Source organism: Protopterus annectens, chromosome 3.part1 (genome assembly GCF_019279795.1).
Source record: "Protopterus annectens isolate FY-2018-M chromosome 3.part1, PAN1.0, whole genome shotgun sequence".
NCBI classification, from domain to species: Eukaryota; Metazoa; Chordata; order Ceratodontiformes; family Protopteridae; genus Protopterus; species Protopterus annectens.
Window position 1 is genome coordinate 1,772,741,404 of NC_056732.1, and position 18,597 is coordinate 1,772,760,000.

An 18,597-nucleotide genomic window follows, 5' to 3' on the forward strand; every position below is an offset into this window, starting at 1 on the left:
GGGCAGCTATGTAGATGAACAAACTGTCTGTGTCCTACTTGTCATCATATGCCTCATAGTAACATTTTGCGTGTGATGACAGAAAACGTATCGGAGCATGGTATCTTATGTAAGAGTGGTGTTGGTGAGATGAGCAGCAGTAGTTGCCAGCCACCGGGAATTCCATGGACTCCCATGCTTAACACAGTCTTCACAAGGTAATTGTATCCTTCCAGTACACACCACATGGGAAAAGTCCAACCTCCAACTGTAAAATCTCCACCTTACCTTCACAGGGTATACATATTGCACTTCCCTAACATGTTTCTCTGCACACTCTACAAAAACCTTGGATGATTCTCTTCTTGGAAGATGCTGGAAACAAATGCAATACATAGCTGCACAAAGGACAACTAGCAGTGTCCCCAGATCTCTGAGTCATGTAACATGAAATGTCATGAAAGGAGTTAGCATGGATACGAGCAGCAGCACTGTTGTACACCTACTGACACTAGACCACATAATGTTTGTTATGCTCAAGGCCAAATCATGCCTACCAACTCTAACTGGTGAACTCCATAGAGTGTTGCACTATGCAATGGATGACAGGAATATTACTCACTCTACCTACCATGGCCTGACAAGGTGTTTGACAATAGTAGGCCAGCAGAACTTGCTGGAAACTGCGTAGATTATCGACAGAGTGTTATGTCAGCTGATAGGTAGGCAGTCATAATCTGGGAAGATAGCATTTGGGAAACCTACTCTGCAATGACGCCGGTCACCACTGGATTTCCCCAGACATCATTATGGGCATACTCCTTCTAGCCATTCCTTCTTTGCAGTCACAGCCACTGTCAATGCCTTCTGACTGATTGCATGAGCAGGTGATTGCATATCAGGACCTGTCACTGAATCCCACACAGAACAAACATTTATCCAGGATGATTGAAACACAAATTCAGTTGCTGTCTGAGCCACTGACAAATAATAAGTGCCAACAACTGCACAATACTATCATTTGAAAAGTCATCCACCCCTGTGAAATATACAAGTGTCTGCACACCACATACAATTGAGCCATTACTCATGGCCTTATGGACAATGGCTTTATGGACACAGAGAGTAATGTAGCCTTTGACTTTCACTGTAAGATGTGGAGATGCATGCAATGTTGTGCAACCTAAACAGAAAGGTCTGTGATGGAACTGCCAGACTATCATTGCTATATTGAATGTGACACTCATCACACCTATCATTGTGTACAATGGCACCCTTGCTATGTCACTGCACAGGCATAGCGTACAACTGTAGCAGCCACACAGGTTCCATGGTACAGCAATACACATTGCAGATAACATGTGGTCCGGAGTCTGTAGTCTGTGTCCAGACCATACATGTGTAGTCTGTCTTATAAATGCTTTGGAGGGGATGTGTATGGCTGCCATACAAGGAGGTGTCAGATCCCACTGTGTACCTCCTGAGTATTCATGACAGGACTAACAGATGTCTTATTTGTTTACACATCTACACTGTCACTGTGGTATAAATAGTACATGCTGGAGAGACAGGTATGTGTCACAGACAATACACCATATATGTAACAGGCCCCTCCCCCATGCATGTGAAGCACACATCTGCTGTGACACACACTGTGTTTAGGTTACATGCTGAGATGCAGAACAAGACAATCAGAGCTGCGGTCAGATAAATGTCTGTGCTGGACACAGGACATTTGTACATGGGTCTTCTTCAGCACCAGAGTTTGTAAATGTGTTAGTGCCCAAAACCCTGGTGACACATAGCAAATGGATTGGACCTTTTCACCGATTAGGTATGCATGACTACTCTGAATGACGCCATTGTCCTTGTTATCCTGTTATACACATATGGACCTTTGGAGACATGCGCCTATACTGCTGCACCTTTCTGTAGACATATTTCTTCTGTGCTGATGTTCTATCCTGTGCTGTGACATCTATGGCTTTATTGCAGCTATGTATCCATAGGTGTCCCTGACAGAAACATGAAATAGAAACATAAACAAGTTGGTGACACACCTTCCATTGTGTAAGTATACAGCCATTACATCATACAACATAAGGTACACAAAATCATGTGGCTTAGTCATTACAAATGTCAGCATACAGTATCTGTCAGTAACCAATACAAGTGGCACAGAGAAACAACCATGCATTACACAAGTATATATTAATTTATATAGTCACACTGTGCATCAGACAACTAGCTTCATTTCCCTGCATCGATGAGGAGGATGAAAGGGATGTGGCACAGGTATCATCACTTCCACAGGGTGTTGTGTGGGGGTGCAGGAGGCCTACACTGACCCAAAAGGTTGACAGCATGTATGTGAGTCAGGAAAGGAAGCAAGATGGAACATGTCTGTAGGTGACCTGCCTCTGACAGTGGTGTATGAGTATCTGCACATACACATTCAAGCTCAGTGCTAGCTCTACATGTGAGTATGTTGAACAGCTTTGAATCATGCATGGTAGAGCTGAATGTTCACTGTCTATGGCCCCGAGCATGGGAACTAGCTTTGCCAGGAGTAGCACTGGCACCCTCATGCCCAAGGTCAGAAGTGGTGCTAGTACCTGATGATGGTTGCTGTCTGCTGGGACCATGCCTTCCATGGGAACACCCAGGACCATGAGCCCGTGGCCTGCCACATCTTGGTATGGACAGCACACTCCCCTCTGTAGTGCTGGATGTACTGCCACTACATGAGCATGACTGTGCATGGCCATGTGGATTGTCAGCAGATGGCATTGCTGACCTACTTCTACAAGGCCGATGGTCAACTCCAACCACACGTTTCAGCACAGACACTGTGCATTCCAAGACAGACACTGTCTCAGTCCACCTTCTTTCCATTGCATCAGTGAACCGATCTGGGGTATCACCAATGCAGAGGAGGCAGTCATGGATTCCAGACTGTGCTGCATCCATAATCCTGAGCATACGTCTGGAGTTCCTTTCAGTATGTGCCTGACCCTCCATGATGGCCCTAAACATACAGCGAGTTAACCATAATGTGACACATGCAACAAGTGGTGAAAGAACAGGAGGCCTCCTAGAAGAGCCCCTATCAATCTGCCTGTGTGAAACCTCACCAGCTTTCTGGCTATGGCCAGTATCTACATTCACTGGAGTCATAGTTGGCACACTTTCCTGTTCAATGTCCCCACCATCTGACTGTCCAATACCTGTGGTCTCCGGGGACAGGGTATGTGTAGGCATACTAACTCTGTGCAGTGACAATGAGGGCAAAAGGGTGACATCAACCTCTGGGACAAATTCAGCCCCTGAAGCCCCCACCTGTGCCTCATTGTGGCCGCTATCATTATCAGAGTCTGAAGAGATATTGACATCAGGTTGTGTAGGGGACAGAGACCAAACCCCAAGTCACTGTAATAAGGAAGGAAAAAGCAGTACATTAATACTTACTCTATTATGCTCTGCAGAACTATGTTGCAATGTATGTACAACTCTATACACTGTTGTCACTGTTACAGACCTGTTGAACCCCCAACCTCATATAGTAGGACAAGAAGATATTACTGTCCCCACAAAAAGCTGTAGTTACGTGTAAATAAAGACTCTTTACACAACAATCTCATCAGCAACAATGAGGTACACTGTTGACATGTGTGAAGACTGCACAGTTGATACATATGACAGTCTGCAATGTTCTGACAATACTGTTACATCTATCAGTATGGTCATACCTACAACACATGCATATGACTGTAACATGTGTACAATCAGAAAATATTGGTGCAGTTGGCAATCATACCGACAGTACACCAATCCAAGCAGCAGGCCTGGGATGACACTTTAGGGATTACATTTCTGTAAACCTACATCTATAACAAAACAGCATTGTGCTTACCAGGAGCAGGACCTTGGCCTTGTTCAATGCCTGATGGACCTGTGAAAAGATGAGGGAGAGGTAATGTCAGTACCACTGTATGTTGCACCACAACAAGGTAATACATTAATATATCTCACATTTACAGTATCTACTGTGTTAATTGTTATATTGGTCAACATCTGATCATGAGAGTCAAACTGCAGTTAACCCCCCCCAAAAAAAAACACAGACATGACACCCATATAAGAATATATAAACCCTGACACAATTAATGCTACATTATTACAATGGTAATCAAACTAAGCTTACCTGCATGCTTGCTTGCCGTGGAAACTGTGGCACCCACAGCCATGATGTACAGTTTAATGGATGCCTGGGATCTGTCTTGTGTGCCTAGGTTCACTAGAAATTCCTCAGTGGCTGAGAACGGTTGTTCATCTGCAGGAACTCCACAGGTGACGCCACAATCCCTGGCCACATGTGCTGCTTTTCTACGTACAGCATTGATCATGCTGTGGAACAAAATCCCGGTAGATGTGAGGCAGAGCACCTCGCTGGCCTTGTTCAAGAGAAATCTTGACCAATGGATGGGAGATCGCAGATATACCCCAGGGATTACCTCAGTGTCACTGCTCGACAGAAGCACAGCAAAATAATGGGTATAGTTCCCCATACTAAAGGGGTGGCGTAAGCCACAAAACGATGGGCTAGGCTTGTAAATGCCCTCGGGCAGATAGCCTAGTATGAACCTATATCCATTGCATGGTGTCAAACCTGCTCAGATGTCCTGCTCTGATGACCTGTTGCATTCACATTATGGACAAGGTCAGCCCACAATGTTGCCTGCTGTTCCCTGTTTTGCCTCCTCCTGAACAGTAGGAGTTCATGATGTTGTCAGAAGCCTTCAAGCATAATATCACTCTCCGCATCCATGAAAGATGCACTGTGTCTTGGGTACATGTTTCCTGAAATTAAACAGAATGGGAACACATATCAGGATCACATACATGGAAGTACACTATATAGAGATACAGCAAGAACAGAATGCCTGGCAGTATCCACTGCTTGATCACACATGTCATATTCCACAGTGTGCACACATACTAAGGGTGTGGAAACAACTAAGATACTAGCAGTAGTCAGCTATTCCCATGTGTGCCATGACAGATACTGATGTATGATCATACACCCAGCACTGGAGTCTGTTGTATTGTGTCCCCTAGGGCCAACCCCCCCTGATAATATATCAGAACAACAGTGCCAAACAAATAGCACTGTGCTATGACAACCACTATAAAGGACAGTCCCATGAGAACAGTGTGCCATATTGACAAAAAACATTCCATCCTTGATGTACTGTACTTCCTCTGTAGGTGTAAAAAATCTGGAGATCAATGACATGAGACTATCACAGTTGTAAGAAAGGCTTAATGCTGTAATCTCTATTCCCCGTAAGTGAATTCACACATCTGCATCCTGTTTTAAACAAAAAGGTCACATGCCTGCTGGAGTGCAAAACTCGTCTATTGACATGTGATGATATTTATGTTTTTGCAAACGGATGTTCTGTGTACAAAGCGTCTCATACAGAATGGTTCCCCATAGCCAGCAAGTTTGTCTTTTAACAGGCATCTCATTAGCAGGCGTTTGCCTCTTAATGAATCTGTTGCTCTGAAATGCTAATTTCAGCCAACACAGCTGATTTGCACTATCATAAGCCAATGACATGCAATGATTGTACACAATATAAGGGCTTCATGAAGATTAGAAGCCCTTTCTGATATGTTGTGTTGGACATTACTGGGGTGAGGTGACTATGTCATCACAGAGGGCAGGTCTGTAGCAGCTACTTTTACATAGAGATGTGTGTGCTACAGACTGTAGCTGCTGCTTCCAGTAATAGGCATAGGCAGAGAGTGTGAACACTTTGGAGAATAACAAGCTGTAGGAGTAACGGTGGTAGCTGTGTCAGCCTTGTTGTAGAGGCAGAGCCAGAGTGAGGGTATCCATTCCACGTCAGTTAAGGCATGTGTAAGTATGTTAGGCAACAGTATCATTAACAGAGGAGTAGGAAACATTTTTATTGTGTCCTTGAGCAACATTGGGAATACATATAACATTATGACCAGCATTTGGGCAACTGTCAGGCCATGTGTTACAGTCTATTACTCATTTGGAATCTGTATGCTGGCAGTCGTTGTTAGAAGCAAGGGCTTCATATGTGTATGTTAGTTGTGCAGCTGTGCTAATCTGCACTGTGAGTTTTACAGAATTGTTTACTGCACTGTGATATTAGGGGCTGTCATTTGCATTACCTGAATTAAAATCCTCTGTGAATGTATATTACTGCATGATGTGATATTGTATGCACTTACAGTTTTGCTATAGGGATATGTGAAGTGTGTTTCTATCTGCCTGTGACTTTCATCAGTGAAAAGCAGACATTTAATTTGAAATGCATTGTGTGGATAAAGAGTGCTTGATCAGTCATTAATTGCTGGCTTCATAATAATGTAATTTAAATTCTACACACCACTGGATTTGAACCCAGGACTGTGTGGGGCAAAATGTACTGTTTGCAAGGCATTTATCAAGCTGATTTATGAAGTCACTGTTACAGCAAGTGTATATGGAAGATATAAGTACATGCATACAGGCTGTGACATACTTTTTTACAGCCATCATTATGTGCATGGCTTTATATGGATGTATTTCTGCACCAAGGTCCCAGTTGAACATTTATTGTGGCAGTAATGCCTTAGCAGGTGTATTTGTAAATGTTGCTGATAAAAGGGGACATTTACCTACTATTAGAGACCTCACTTACTTTCATTATTCTGTGTTTGGCCTCCAGATGTAGTTTTGCACCAGACTCCAAGATGCCCTCCCAATTTTTCCATTACTCTTTGAGCAAGTTTGTGTGATGCGACATGATGCGCAGCTCCTCCTAAACATGCTTAATGACTGTAACATACAATTACTATGTTTTGCTTAAACCATCTGTTTTAATTTAACAGCTGTATGGTGTGGGAGGTTAATGTAGTGGTCTACAGGTGTGATTGTCTTGATATTAAAATAGGAGACAAGCGTTTATTTTGTAATTTTTTTTTATTTAAAATACATATATCAATATAGCTCCATTTAGCTGAGCTACTGCATTGAGCAGCGTTGCACAAAAAATATATAAAGAAAAATGAGGAGATAAGAGAGTGGTGAAATGGGGTGTAAGCAGGGGGAAAAACATAGTGAAAAGCAGGTAGGTATGTACAGAAAGGGTGTAGGAAAGAACCATCGCTATCCATTTCTTGTACAGGAACAACTGTGCACTTTGACAGAATTTGTAGATGACTTTGGACTTTCTTCTCTAGAGAAAGAGGACAGGACAACATAATTGCATTGATAAGCCAATTGGACCAAATTATGTGTATCCAGTGGACACGTGTGCAAAATAGAGAGCTATGTATGGAACAATATTTTTTGGGGGGGACAGGTGCCGATTTTTTTTTTAAGGTGAGTGTGGAATGTTGGGGAAGGGACATAGATACATATGGGGAGGTAAGTTGGGTAGGTGAGGAAGCTTTTGCAGACAGACAAGACAGACAAGACATCAGACAGGGGTGGTGTGTGGCACAAGAGTGAGGCAAACACCTTGGATGGGAAGGGTGTTATGGAATCTCAGTCCAATGTGCCTCCACAAGGTAGCAGCATGACTCACATTCCCACCCATGGGATTGTCAACACTTTTGTGTCACTGCTCCGAGGGTAGGAGTGGTAGTGGTTGGACTCTGGGGTGAACCAGCCCCACCAGGGTGACCAACATGCTCTCCATCTGACACAGGCCTCATCCAATCTCAATGTAGATGATCCCATGCACCAAACCTGGCAGTTCATCACTGGTGACAACTCCCCCACCACCACCACTCTCGGGGGGGGGCTCGACCCCATCTTGTGAGGCTGTACTACCCAATGCCACAGGTAGTTCAGGGGCAGCAGAGGGGGTACCACCAGGCTGGGTTCCAGACGTGCTGGGACCCAATGCCACTGCCGGAGGAGGCAAGGTAGGTGGATCACGAAGAACCAGCCAACCTTGACACACTGTGATAAAGTAGTTATAACAATAAGTTAAGGTTAGTAATAACCAAACCAATGTTAGTATTTACAGAATGGAACATAATATATATTAATCCAAATACATATTAAGGTATATTTTGTGTAACACAACATTAAGTAGCATAACAGTAAGTATGTTAAGAGCAAGCCAGTATGAATTAAACCATAAGGCCAACAAAGCAGTTAGTTTAACAAAATATGTTAATATTAAATCATATTAATAAATAACTATAATAAATTAAAGAAGATAAGGGATGGGGAGAGAGAGAAAAAACATACCATTAGTTACCTTACAGGCAATATTACTACACAGTGTACTTTTACATATTTCTACATTTGTGCAGTATCAGTTGTGAGCACAGTGACTGCAATTCTTCTATAGCTGATGTAGCCCATACATACCTCTCAAACTGTTAGCATGGGATAGTATGGGCCAATGCAGGTACACAACTACACAGAACAGTTTCACATAATGTGGACTTACATAACTACCAAGGTGTTCTGTAAATGGATTTGAAAAAATATGACATTACATGTAATCATGTATCTAGTAATCATGGAATAGACAGATTAGGCAGTTGAAATTACATTACAAAACATCATGACAGTTGAGAGGTATGTTTCTTAACATTAAGTAAACTAGATAGCTGTCATGCCTTAGTTGGCAGGTATGGGAGTAGAATCCAAAAGATGTGAGTGTAGGGGACATCTGCAAATAATGTAACAATTGACTGCAGCAACATAGAACAGATATGCAATAAATACAGCCCTAATGCAAATATGAAGCCGATTTATTTGGGAAAACACAATGCTGCTTAACTCTTTGTTGGTACTGGTGTTTATTATCCATGAAGTCTACACACAATATCTGCTCATGAAAGTGGCTATCTCACCCAAATACCTTTTGTTCCTGTAGTAGGAGGAACAAAAGAATTAAGTGACTGAAATTGGACTCAAGACAGCTTTGAACCATACTATGAGTTGAACAGTACATTTATCAGGCCATTACTTTTTCATTCTAGTTATTACAGTTTTACACTTGACTGCAGCAACCTTACTGTACACATACAATGCATAGAGCTCTAGTGCAATTATGTTTTGACACCACAATCCTGCTGTACACATTTTTGCTTACTGTTATTGGTATTGTTTAGTATTATTGCAATACAGTTTTTATTGTTCATTTATTGCACTGCACTTCTAATTGCCCATTTATTGCACTACAGTTTGTATTGTTTATTCTTTATTGCAGTACAGTATTTTATTCTTTACTGTTTATTGAAAGCCATGCTGAGCGTGTCTAAAAAATGTATTTAAGTACTTCTGACCCCCTGCTTAAGCTAAAATAGGGCCATTAAATGATGTTAATTATATTTTAGGCAGGTGGAATGCATCATAGTTACCCAATCACACATTCTGCACCTACAGCAGAGCTCTTTAAAGTATGCATATACCCTATGTTCTGATTTTTCTCCAATGCTCTGGACCATTGAAGTACAGACTTGGGAATTTTAACTGAGAGTGTGCAAGGGGCTGTTGCAGGTCTGCTGCACCTGTATGTGGTAGATGCTGAACTCAATGCTGCTGCTGCTGTTGCTGTTGCTGACAACAGGCCTAGACAGAGAAGGAGAAAAGTGTTCAGGCCCTGGCTAACCTTCCAGGACATAAATGAGCTGGAGATTGTAGAGCGTTACAGGGTGGAAAGGGACATACTACAAGAACTCATTGAAATCTGCCACCCTCAACTCAGACCCCGAGCCAACAGAGGGGAACTTATCCCAGTGGAAACAAAGGTATGTGAAGCCCTTAGGATACTAGCTAGAGGTATTTTCCAAAGACCAAATGAGGACATGATGGGGGTCTCACAGGCATCAGAATCCAGGGTACTCCATCAGTTACTGGATGCCATGCTACCACAGGCCAGTGAGATAATTTCTTTTCTCCTCACCGCTGAAGTGAGGGCCAGCAATATGCCACACTTCTACCATGTAGCACACTACCCTGAAGTACTGGGTGCCAAGGTTGCACTAATGTACACATCAAGGCACCACTCGGTGAGGAAGGTAGAATCTATGTCAAGCTACAAGGGGTACTACTCTACCCAATGCCCAGTCAAGTGCAATGCCCAGGGGATTATCATGAATGTGAGTGCTGGCAGCCCTGGCAGTTATCATGACTCCCATATCTGGCATGCATCACAACTGTAGCAGATGTCTGCTGAGGGGTACATCCCATGCAGCCATTTGTTAGGGGGACATCCCACATGGCCATTTACTGGGGGATGCTGACTACACCATGAACCATGGATGATGACACACATCAGAAAAGTATACACACCCACCAAATAATGCCATAATGAGGCACATGCACAAATTATGAACATCATAGAGTGTGTGTGTTTGGGCTTCTCAAGTCACTGTTCCAGTGCCTCAATATATCTGGTGCAACCCTGCAGTATTCTCCAGATACATGTGCACATATGTTCACAGTATGTGCTATGCTACACAGTATGATCCTGTGGAAACAGCTGCAGCAAGATTAGCAAATAGAAGGGATACAGAGCCCCCCACCATTGTTTAGGTCACCACAGCCACAGTTACAGGAGGACTTGGAGGAGCAACCTCCCAATGATGTATCTGTAGGCAGACATAGGCATGCCCAGTAAGCCCTGGTTTTGACTAAGAGACAACACATAGCACATTCACTGAAAACTTAAGCCCCTAGGAACTGACACCTTACTCCTACTCACATACATATATTAAAATTGATGTCAGGCAACCCACACAACCTCTACCTATCCATGTATTGGCTGTATACTGATTGCTTCACACAGAGTTAGCCCTGAACTATAGTTATGTCAACTGCTGCATTCACAAGGTAAGTCCTAACCTACACACTACTTGTAAGGATTACTATAATATGGTATTGTATGTATGGATCTGCTGCATTTATGCAAGGAAAGATAGTGGGGGATTTGGACACAAGTAACATTCACACTGGACTACAGTTACTTAGTCCACTAGTATGTGTTCCTCAATATTCACTAGGCCTCATGGTTGGAATATGCACTACATCAGTCAAGGGAGATGTTAAACAGTGGGGTCACATGACATTTGGACTACCACATATCCCAGCAGAATATGTGCTATTGTTCTCCCACACCCAACACAGCAGTTTTCTCATATAACTGCTTTAACAGTAGGGCATCAATGGTATATCAGCAATCCAGGCAGTCTCAGGGCAGTAACATAGAAATCGATCACACATTTTATGTCTCACTTAATGCAGGAATAGCAACTTACAATGTATGCTGTTGATTGTGTGATGAATGGCTGCTTTCTGGCTGGCAGCTTGGGTGGCTCAGTGGACTAGAGAAGTTAGCATTGGTGATCCTGTTGATAGTTCAAATTTGGAAACATCCACATCTTTTGCATGTGAGGTATTATTATGTTGTTGCTTTCACAGACATACTGTGTGTGGTGTAACGTTATGAACCTATGTCACATATTAATTACATCAGACAGCTGGAGAATGCCATGGACATTTTAACTGAAGTGCAGTACTGCAGAAACAGGGACAGATGTCAGTGTCTGTAACACACAAAATCCCTGACTGGAGTGCAGGTAGGTGAGGCCTGGAATCACTTTATAAGTACTGACACTCCCACTGGGCATGTCCATACACTTAGTTAAACTGAATGCAATCCTGTTGCCCTTTGAACAAACTGACCTTTATGTATAGATCTGTCTATACATACATACATATATGTATACATATCCATCTGTCACTGTCTCTCTCTCTCTCTCTCTCACACACACACATAAACAGTATATCTGTATGCATTTTTAAATAGATATATATACCTATATATCCCTCACTGGCTATCAACCCGTAATGATTCTGCACATTTTGTCCTGTTAGTTGCTGCTGATTTCCAAACTGCCCACTTCTACAAAGCCTGCTGATGTCATCTACCTTAAGACTACCAGCTGCCATTGTAAGGTTAGACTTAAGCCATGGTGCATGCAAAAAGTGCTGTGATCTATAGTGTATAAAACTAGATAGGAAGGGGTTCTGATCTCAGTATAGGTCACTTGGTGCATGTTTGTGTATCCCCCTACCAAACAACTGAGAATCCCTCATTGACTATCAACCTGCAATGGTTTTGCACTTTTTGGCCTTGTAAGTTGCTGCTGGCTTCCAAACTTCCCACTTCTACAAGGCCTGCTGATGTCATCTACCTTAAGACAACCAGCTGCCATTGTAAGGTTAGGCATAAGCTGTGGCAACTTTACATAGGTAGGGATTCTAATTTCAATGTAGGCCACTTGGTGCATGTGTGCATGTCCATATGGCATAAATGTGATCACCTCAGTAACTTATAAGGAGGTAGGGTTTTGCAGAATTTTCCTTTTGATATCGTCCAGCATAATATGACATAAACTGATAGTACTATCAGACATGAGGTGTGTTGCATGCATCACATATTGTCAGCTGTAGTGTATACCATTACATAGGTAAGTTTTCTAATCTATATACAGCCAACTTGCACTATGTGTGTGCCGTTCCATGTCCTGTAAGCAGTAATTGGAAGTGGTGTTATCCTCAATGTAGCCATATTTGTGTGTGTGGCTGTTAGAGCATTTTACATCAGCTTATGGAACCATAGCACATTTGAACTTCACCAACATAATTGCCATAAGCCATCACAATCGTTGACAACTGTATACCATTATTTACATGATCAACACCTATTGCCAAGTTCAAGAGGGACACAGTCAAAAGCCCTGTCTTGAAATGATGGTCACACAGCCAATCATACAGATGGTATGTGCTGAGGTGCACTGAGGTGCTCTGCATGCCATTCACCAGGGTTCTGTTTCAAAGGTGGTTTAAAGTTTGCTAGACAAATCTCTTCAAACAGTATGTATTACTAATGCCACCTACAGATATGCAGAATGTAAAATCAAGCATGGTTACAGATTCCCTTTATGCAAGGCAGAGATCTGAGTACACTATATGCCACAGGTTACAGTGACACTCATTTCAGATGATCCCCATTGAAAACATGCTGAAGACATGAAGTTCCTTTGTGGGGGACCATACTGTTGCATGCAGGTGCCAGTAGTGCTTGGAAAAGTCCATTACCAAATGGCCATTGCACTCAGATATTGGCATGCTGAGGGAAGAGTACATGGAGGTTATAAGTATGTCAATTATGGGTGATTGTGCACTCAGCTATGACATATGATTCCTGTTGTACCACTGGGGAGACATCTTGATCTCAGGCATATTAGGTGCAAACATGTGTGGCCAGGTCCGGTTGCCCAGTTCTTTCACCCCTGAGTATGTACATCACATGTTGTGACTGATGTGCTATTTCCAGGATGTTAGTGATGGAAATGATACTACATATATATTTGCATGTAGTTTATTTTATTTATTTATTTTATTTTATTTTACATTTGTTAACCAGGAAAGTCTGACTGGACACACATTCTTTTTCAGCAAAGGCCCAGGGAGAAAAGCTCCACATACAATATTATTCAGAATATGTTATACACATTGTTTAATATTAAAATATTGATTTAAACATTGACAAATTAATTGACAAATTATTTGGCAGTAGACAAGTTGGTGAACATTGTTTGGTATTAATGCATATCTCAGTAGACAAGCTGTAAAACATGAGCCATATGAGCTTTAGCTATTACTTTTTATATGCTGTAGTGTCAGTATAAAGACATTTTACATACATTATGATTTATGCCCAGCTCATAGGGAATCAAAGTTTGAAAAGGAATTCGATGACTTGGTTAGTAGGTTTTGAAGAAGTAGCCAAAGGAGGGGAGGTAAGGAGGAGGAGGGATAGTGTTAGAAGAACTGTTGAGGAAGTAAGTGCTGACAGGATTTGAATGGTAGTGGTGGAGAGGAAAATTAGAGAGAGAAAAAAAGGGTTTTAAAAGTTATATGGGGTTATCACAGTTACAGAGACGAGAATTTAACAGATGTGATTTTAGAGCTGATTTGAAGGAGGTACAGGAAGTTATGTTTATGATATTGGAGGGAAGTCTGTTCCATTGTTTAGTAATTATATTGCTGTAGAGAGATTCACCTGCAGAGTTATTGGCTTTAGATACTTGTATTAGAGGTTTGTAGCTGGATCTAAGGACTCTTGTGTTGGTGCAAGGGTATAGTATGTTTTGAAACTATAGTGTTTTGACTGAGGAGTAAAGCATGTTATAGGCTAGTGTGAGTTGATTATATAGTAGGAGGTTGGGAAGTTCTAGCCATGAAAGCTGTTTGAGAGGAATGCAGTGATGCAATCTAACAGGTGGATTAGTTGCAAATTTTATTGTAGCAAGCTTGCATCTTGGCTAATTCTGATTTTCTAGTGTTGGTGAGAATAGGGGAGGCATATTATGGCCATTACTGTGTCAACAGGCATTTGCTCATCAGTACCCTCTTGTAGGATATTGATATAACTCACAGACTAGGTGAGTGTTTACAGTTTTCCAGCATCAGTCAACATTATTAGCCACAGACATTCAGTATTTGCTTGTATTGTAGTTAAATGGAGCAAAGCAGTAGAGGACCTAGGACTGAGCCCTATTGAGCACTATTGCTTACAGATCAGATATTGGAGGTGGATGTCCCGATGTTGAGTATGTGTGCCATCAATGGGCCACTTAGTGACCCCTACAATGATAGTACCATAGATGGCTAACTGGGTGCTTTATAAATGATGCCTGAGTAGGGGATATAGTCAGATGGCTCAGCTCAGTCCAGGGGGTTGTATGCCTTGATGTCCCCTCACCCATGTCCTCGGTGACTGCCTTGGAAAAGTCCACTATGTTTAACAGTCATGATACCCCTGGCAGACATCCAAACTGTGTACAGTCAACTGTGTGTAGATCACATACATGTGTGCTGATCAGCTCCATGATGATTGCCCCTATGGCCATACAGATATGGATACTCAGGCAAAGATGTCTATAGTTCTGATGGTCAGTGCATACACCACCTCTATGCAAGGGTATAAAACTTGCCATTGTCCAGTTAGCTGGTGTCCAGCCAGTGTTTTCAATATGATTGCAAGGTGCTTCCAATGGTGTTAGTAATGCTTGACTGATCCCATGTAGGATTCAGCTTGGGATGTTAGCATGTCAGATAGATGCTGTGTATCCTCCATAGAGAGGCCATTTACCATCTGCTCTGTAGAGATGGAAGTTGTGGAACAGGTCGTAGGAATGTTATTTGTTGCATGTGGTGGGGACGGGGAGCGAAGTTAGAGTAGAACCTGTGGGACTACAGATTATCTATGAATACAGACCCATTATATGTGGCATCATTATGTATGAGTTCACTGAAAATTGTGGCATGTCCTTTTAGGTTCCACATGTAACTACACTGTGCATTATGGTTCTTCTTTGTGTGGGTGGCTAATTTTATCACTTCCTGTGTCTACACAACATCACAACAACACTATGTGCTTGTTTTAGCTGAGGATGTTGTGCCTCCGTTTTAGGGGGGGTGCACCCTCACCTCAACTGTCACAAAGCAATGTCCACCTGTTATTGTATAGCCTGATAATGGCAATTGCCCACCAGGCCGGTTTGCTGTGTCATGAGGATCCTGTGTTCATCCTGTCAGGTACAGCCATGTTCATGCAGTTGTAATGCTGCTGGCATAATGCATGGGTGTAGAGATCTGCATACTTGCCTGCTACATCAAAGGGGAGATATGCCATCAAGCTATGTAAACCATCCCACAGGCGGTAATACGTGTCTTTGTTGAAATATATGTCTGTATTATCTGCAGGGGGGGTTAGAGCTGGTAATTTTAATGACACTGATCTGGGGTCAGATCCCACCAGGAAGGACCGCACATTGGAGGGCTGCAGTGGTCACCCATATTGATAAACACATGATGCAATATGTTAGTTCCCATTGGGGGATGTCATGGCACTGTTCTAGGGCATTGTAGTTAAGGATGTAGACTAAACTTTGGGCAAGTGAGCTGCATCACGACTAAGCAACACAGTTGGTGATCACTTAATGCCACCCCACGCCATGGTGTAATGATATATCTTGATAGATACATGTTCATACAAATATGACAATGGGTATCTGGATTCATGGAGCTGCTTGTGTAGCTGGCTATTGCATACATATGTGTCCTTCCAGTACTGAATGGCACTTGCAGTGTCTCTGGCAAATCACAGCGTTTACAAAATCTGGATGTGTATCTATCCTTAATGAATATGTATACACCACCTGCATTACCTTGAACACTGTCATTTTGAGGTCTGAAGATTTGGACCAGATGTCCTTGACTGCACACATGTCTGCATAATCGAGGGTGGGGATACATTCCACAGAGTGGGGTTCAGTGTTGCCATATGCATCGTGTAGCAGCATCACCATGACATTGTATAAAGATGGTGTTGTCATTGTCAACTTTTTCCAGAACATTGCATCTACAATGCATTTTGAGGGTGTCAGTAGCCTTGGCCAGCACTTCAAATCTCAGGAGTGAGAGAGGATCACCATCACTGGTGAAGCATTAATGTGTGTTGAGCAAATCATCCCAGGCAGGCAGTAGATCCCCTGACAATAACACCACATGCTAAGGCAATTATTGACCTCCATCACTTTCACTGTGTATGGAGCCATCATCCTAGGTGAGGGTCAACTGCAGCCGAAAGCTATGCGTATACCCATGAGAGATACAGACTGGCTAAGCACATTCATGTGTCTGCATACAGGGTGGTGATGTATGTCACTAGTCATACACAGCTGCAGGAACTAAGATGTCAAGATTATGTGAACTGATATTAATTGATTTGCTGCAATGTGTGGTAAGGACTATTGTGTCAACCCACAGACACCTATATGTGATCTTTCCCATATGTAGCCAATTGACACAGACAACAATGTGTCTCACAATGTAATAACCTCTGATTCAGAGGTGTGATTTTGTGTTTTGCCTTGGGTGTTTGATTGGTAAAAGAGTGGTGTATGTAGTATTATGTGTGCTGTACACTCCAAAGGCAGGATTTTCTGAGATGTCTGTTTGGCATTGTGTCTGGTAAGGAGATGCATACAAGCAGGTGTGTGTGGTGTGGGTGTAGGTGTTTTAGGATGTGAGCTTTGCATGTTGGCAAAATGCTCATTGCCATGTGTAATGACTGATATTGGAAACACCATGGCAGCAAGGTTTGAAATGCAGTCACATGTGTCACACATTGTGTCTGTATGTCATAGAAGTACAGGGGAGGGGACATTCCCAACATCTCAGCAGTAGGTTTTGCAAAGGTAGGGTCATGCTGCCACACCCTTGGGGTTGACAGCCTGATATACAGTGTTTGTAGGTACACCTTTCAGTGAAGATGTGTATGTCCATGCATACATGCAGGACTTGTTCAATTTTGCTGAAATTACATTGGCCTCGCAAGCATACAATGTCTTTCAAGCAACTAGGCAGCACAATGGTTGCTGTGTGACATGATGTGGGAACACAGACATGTGTTTCAGGTACATAACTGTACAGTATAACATTCCTAGGACATGTGGCAAGTGGGCACATATTGGCCAAAGGTGGCCAGTCCACTGCAGTAGGCCTCACAGACATGTCATACAGATATCCACCTGTAATCTGTTGAGGGGCAGGGTGTATGACTAGCTGTGAATTTGCCAACTTGGATGGCTCACCACCAGTATGCTGATTGTTACAGCAAGACTTGACATCTACGTCAATGGACATTGTATATTATATTGTGGTGCCACAGAAGTGCTACTAATCCACATCTTGTCAGTTCCCTAGTGACATACCATCAACCCTGGAACAGATGGCATAACACATGCAAAAGCCAGATGTGTGCCCAGGTTGCTAATCAAGGCATCTACATGGAAAAGGGTATGTGAAGCATACAGAGCCTTTCATGATGTGAGACAACTATGTGGATAAACAAACTGGCTGTGTCCTGCTTGTCATCATGGGCTTTGTAGTACTGATTTGCATGTGATGACAGAAAATATATCAAAGCATGGTATCCTATGTGAAAGTGCTGTTGGTGAGATTAGCAGTAGTAGTTGCCAGCCACCGGCAATTCCGTAGACTCCCATGCTTAACATAGTCTTCACAAGGTAATTATGTCCTTCCAGTGCACACCACTTAGGTAGTATCCAACTGCAGAATAACTGTGTAAAACCTCCACCTTACCTTCACAGGCTATACATATTTCACTTCCCTAACATGTTTCTCTGCACACTGTACAGATATCTTGGATGACACTCTTCTTGGAACATCCTAAAAGCAAATGCAATAAGTAGCTGCAAAAAGAACAACTGGCATGTAGTGCCAAACAGTGTCCTTGGATCTCTGACTCACGTGACATGAAATGCCATGAAAGGAGTTAACATGGATATGAGCAGTAACACTGTCATTCACCTACTGACACTACACCACACACTGTTTGTTATGCTCAAGGCCAAATCATGCCTACTGACTCAAACTGGTGGACCCCATTAAGTGTTACACCACACAATGGATGATGGGAATATTACTCACTCTACCTACGATGGCATGATAAGGTGTTTGACAATATTAAG